Here is a 5,452-nt window from a genome sequence, read left to right as displayed (position 1 = left end):
TCACGCTCCACCAACGACACATATCGGGAGCGGAACATCTCAAAGAACTACTCCCAAGACTCAGCAGCTCTCTGCTCAAAAGAATATGAACTAGTAGTGAGCCTCCACCAATCCTTCGCTCTGGTCCTCAGAAGGTTTAGAGCACACTTGAACTTCTGGTCAGCTGGACAAGAACAAGTGAAGAAACACCCATCCACATCAGATAGCCACCTCATGGAAATGATCGGGTACTGTATCCTGTCAAAATCTGGTGGCTTCATATTTTCGAACTCCCGATAGTGAAAACCCCAACCCGATCCAACCCCTGCAGCCACAACAACTATAGTGGATGCAACATCAACAACCTCAGAAAAAGAAGCATAATGCTCATCAATGTAATCAACCATGGTAATCTTGATAGAACCAAACATCTCTGGTAACTGAGCTCGGAAACAGGCAACAACCTTCTCCTGCAAGATCTCCCTGATCCTGTCATCCAACGTAGCTGACTAACCCTGACGGCCAGCTCCTGATCCCGAACCGGACCCGGCCTCAACTCGGCGCGTAGTCACCATACTGAAAATAAAATAGGATGAGGCTTCAATCATTGCTAATCCTTGAAGTATTCTATTGAAGGTTTGTTCAGGTAAAGCTTTCGTAAAGATATGAGCCAATTGATTAGCAGATCTCACAAAGTGAATTTCAACATTGCCATCTTCCACGTGATCCTTAATGAAATGATACCTCTATGCAATATGTTTAGTCTTGGAGTGCTGTACTGGGATGTGGAAAATATGAATTGCACTTTCGGAATCGCAGTATAGAGGGATTCTCTTCATATTAATGCCATAGTCCCTTAGTTGACTTTGGATCCAAATGACTTGCGAGGTGTATATGGCAACTACAATATACTCAACTTTAGTGGTAGATAGGAGACGAAAGTTTGCTTTTTCGATTTCCAACTTACGAGATTGCCATCAAGAAATTAGCATCCCCCGGTTGCACTTTTCCGATCCAGACCGCATCCACCAAGATCAGCGTCATAGAATGCTTTCACAAAGAACCCTGAGTTTGAAGGGTACCATATTCCGAGCAAGGAAGTTCATTTAAGGTATTAGAAGATATTCTATACTGCAGTCATGTGGGGTTCACGAGGATTTTCTTAAAACCTGGAACAATAGCAAACAGAAAACATAATGTCTAGATAACTAACTATTAGATACATCAATGAACCTATCATTTGTCGATAGAGAGTCGTATCAGCAGCTGGTTTGTCCAAAGACGGTGTTAGCTTCATTTTGAATGCCATTGGAACCTTCACCTTCGAATCTCCCACCTTTCCGAACTTCGCAAGTGAGGTCTTCATATAAGCCTCCCGATTAATAAAATTTCCCTCTTGACTCTGTCTTATATTCAAACCAAGGAAAAAGTTAATCAGACCCATTGAGCTTATCTCAAATTTAGTTTCCATAAACTTTCGGAACTCATCAGTTAATCTAGGATTAGTAGATCCGAAAATGATATCATCAACATAATTCTGGGCGATCATCAGATGGTCAGCATCTTTCTTGCAGAAGAAGGTTGGGTTGACCCAGCCTTGTTTAAATTTAGATTGTTTTAAGAATCTAGTGAGAGTTCCATACCATGCTCGTGGGGCTCGCTTAATACCATACACATCTTTAACCAGAATATAGCAATGGTTCAGATATTTCTCGTTTACGAACACATGTGGTTGTTCCACATTGTTTCTTTTAGTTATCCGTTCAGAAAGGCACACTTGATGTCCATTTGATAGACTTCAAAGTTCTTGTGAGCTGGATATGCCAGAAAGCTACGAACAGATTCTAGCCTTGCTACTGGTGCGAAAGTTTCCTCGTAGTCTATGCCTTCCTCTTGGAAATACCCTTTTACGAATAATTGAGCCTTGTTTCGTATCACACTCCCCTTTTTGTCAAGCTTATTATGGAACACCCGTTTGAGACCAACAAGAAATGCATCCTTTGGAGTTGGAATCAGTCTCCGAACCTTGTTACGTTCAAACACATTGAGCTCCTCCTGCATTTCTTGCATCCAATCAGAATGATCAAAAGCGATTTTAACATTTTTGGGTTCAGTCTTGGAGATAAACGAATTAAACATTCAAAATTCGAACTTGGAAAATCATGCAGTTTGATTCGCCTTTTATTGTGCTCTTATAAGAACTCCTAAAGATGCTTCTCTGATTACTTGCATTTTAGGACGATCTCTAGTCCATTTGGTCTAATGACAGTAGTTTGGATCATAGGATGGATCCAATTCAGAATTCACGTCCTCAAATTCCAACTGAGCATCTGAATCATCATTTGTATTCGCATTCTCCCCCTCGAATGATGGATTTGGATATTCGTTTGGAATGGGATTCTCCTCCTGGATAGGTATGCTAGGAGTGGAGGTTGTTTAGAACCCTCCCCATAAATAGGAGCATTCACAGCTTATGGTTGAGATGGAATGTCATAAGCTTTTGGAATTGGGGGTTCATCTTCAAGATCCTTCGCATCGTCATCGACTGTCTTCCTTACTTCATCTTCCTTGTTATCAGCTGCTTTGGATTCTGAAGAGACCACCTTCTCTGTCTCATCAAATAGGTTCATGAATTCCTCGTAAAGGTTGGAAAGAGGAATCGTCATCGAATTGGTCGTGGAAAACATCTCATCTGATTTAGAGTTATCCTTCTGATACTTCTTCATATAATAGTCATAAAAGGTTACATGAAAGGGTTTTTCTATCTTTTTGGACTTTTTGTTGAGATCCCTATATGCCTTCGAAGTCAGAGAGTACCTTAAAAAGATTCCTTTGTCTGCTTTCACATCGAACTTGTTCCTTTGCTCCTTTGAATTGAAAATGAAACACTTGGAACCGAAGACATGAAAGAAGTTAACATTAGGTATTCTTTTATTAAGAACTTCATTAGGGGTGATGGAGAATCTTTTATTATGGAGAGATCGATTCTAAGTAAAATAGGTTGTGCTAATAGCTTCTGCCTAGAAGTTAAGTGGCAAGTTTGCAAACGATAACATGGTCCTCGCAGCTTCTCATAGAGAAGTTGTGGGCAACTCCCTTTTCAGTCAAGAAGTCATCAAATACATGGTTTTTGAACTCTGAACCATTATCGTTACAAATGTCTCGAACTAGCTTTCGCATTTGTAGCTCAATTTGCTTGGTAAATTCCTTAAGCATGGAAGTAGCTTCAGATTTCTGTTTAAGAAAATAAACCCATGTAAAGTTGGAAAAATTATCAAAAGTAACTATAATATACTTGTTACCACCAATGCTCTAGACGGTAGATGGACCACAGATATCTATACGTAAAAGCTCAAGTGGATCGATTACTTTGGTGTTTATAATTGTTAAATCACTATTCCTGCTCTACTTCTCATGTTCGTAGGCTACATAAAGATGTTCTTTCTCAAACTTTAGAAGTGGCAAGCCTCACACATGATCACCAGGCACAAGTTTGTTGATATCCTTGAATTTTAGGTGCGAGATCCTTCGATGCCAGATCTAACTCTCATCCGAAGATGCTTTCGTAAGGAGGCATATAGCATGCTTTCCTTTGATAGGATTCAGATTCAACGAATACATCTCACCTTTTCTCTTGGACTTTAGAGGCACTGTTTTGGTCTTCTTTTCTATGATCTCAGATCCCTCATCATCAAACGACACTTTCAATCTAGTACCCACAACTAATTGAGATACACTAATTAGGTTGTGTTGCAGGCCTTCCACATAGGCTACTTTCTAAATGAAGAATTCCCCATTCGTAATCATGTCGTATCACTTGATTTCTCCGAGTGAGTTATTTCTAAATTTGACTCGTCCACCATCATTCAACAATCTAAAATCCATTAATTCTTTCTTCCTTCCTGTCATGTGATGCGAGCAGCCACTATCAATATACCATTAGGAGTCAAATTGCTCGTCACGAATCACCTACAAAATTTAAAGAGATTTAGGAACCCAAAGTTGTTTGGGTCCATGTGAGGCTTTCTTATAAACAGGAAAAGTTATTACTTTATCAACCAAGTAAGATCGTTTTACTAATGTTGAATTCTCTTCTTTCGTGTTTTTGAGAACTACAATCCGGTTATCTTTAGGATTCTTTCCTTTTAAAGAAATTTTTCTTTGTTTAGCTTTGATTTGTTCCCTGACAACCTTTTTCTCAAACTTATTTCCCTCCTTTTTCTAATGTGTTTCGGACCTTTTTAAAGGAATTTTAGTTTCCGAAACAATCTTTTCTTTTCCCTGAACATATTTCGATTTGTTGGGATATTTTGAAACACTAGGATTTGGAGTAAAATTAGGCTTGGCCTTTTCAAAAGATTTTGTTGGTTTTGAAAGTGATGGAATTTGAAAAAAATTTGGTTTTGAGGTTTGTGAAGATGAAGACTAGGGTTTTGAAAATCTTTTTGGATTCACATTTTATGAGATATTCGCATTCGGAATTATAGATCTTTCTTGATTGGCAAAACTAGATTTTTTGGATCTCCATGGTTTCTTTCTTTTAGACTTTTATGATATCTAGCATTTCGTTGATGTTTTTGAGCAACAAATTTCTTAGCAGACTTATGAATACAAGCCTTAGGTTTCACTTTTCTAACCGGGGTTCAGTCTGTTCGGATGACATATCTGTTGGAACATTTTTGGTTCCACTCGGACTTCCTTTCCCGTACCTTGAGTTGACATTGTTCAGTGGTTCTGCTACATATCTTCCTTTCATTTTCCAAGAGGTCATCTCCGAATGAGCTTTGGTTTCATTGGCATTATCAATGGAAGCAAACCAAAAGAATTCGTCGCATCCATCGACATTGTCTTCTTCTACAAGGGACGATAATTCCAATGTCCGATTTTTGTTCAGTCCAGAAGTTGCAAAAAACCTTATTTGGAACAGTTTGAACTTTCGGAAAAACTGATTCCTTTTCTTTTAAAATCTTCGAAACTTTATTTTCAGAAACACGAACATACTCAACTGAATTTTCAGAAATAAGATTTTTCTTATGTTCAGATTCACCTTTTATAAATTCCGAGCAATCAACCTCATCCTCCAGAGAAATCTCACTCATGTCACTATCATCATCAAATTCAGATACATTTTCAACATTATGAGTATTTTCTGAACTTACCCTACTGCATAATGAGTCAAATTTATGTAGAGTATCAAATTTAATTTACTCTTTATCGTATTCGCTCAAAATTTGTTTCAACATGTCTTTATGTTCCTTAGAATGTACGTATGCTTCAATTTTGTATAGTCCAACTCTGAAAGAGTCAGAGACATCGTCAGAGGTAACAATGGATTCACATTTGTAGCAGTCTGCATCGATTTCGTCCTCTTTCAATTCGAGAAAGGCCAAAATCCTTTTACGGATATGCTTGCCTATTTCACAGTCAATATGCAGCTGAGTGATATTAAAATAAAGACTATTAGCAATCAAAT

General features: G+C 38.2%; 1 pseudogene; it reads right to left on the bottom strand.

Annotated features, from left to right (window-relative positions):
• Positions 1-1,734: 1,734 nt before the first annotated feature.
• LOC145098896 (putative mitochondrial protein AtMg00820 pseudogene) lies at positions 1,735-2,118 on the bottom strand (annotated as a pseudogene).
• Positions 2,119-5,452: the final 3,334 nt, after the last annotated feature.

Source organism: Lactuca serriola, chromosome 4 (assembly GCF_051521515.1).
Source record: "Lactuca serriola cultivar US96UC23 chromosome 4, Lser_US96UC23_V15, whole genome shotgun sequence".
Lineage (NCBI taxonomy): Eukaryota > Viridiplantae > Streptophyta > Magnoliopsida > Asterales > Asteraceae > Lactuca > Lactuca serriola.
Note: the sequence above shows the minus strand (reverse complement) of the source record. Positions and strands in the feature narration are given on the sequence as shown.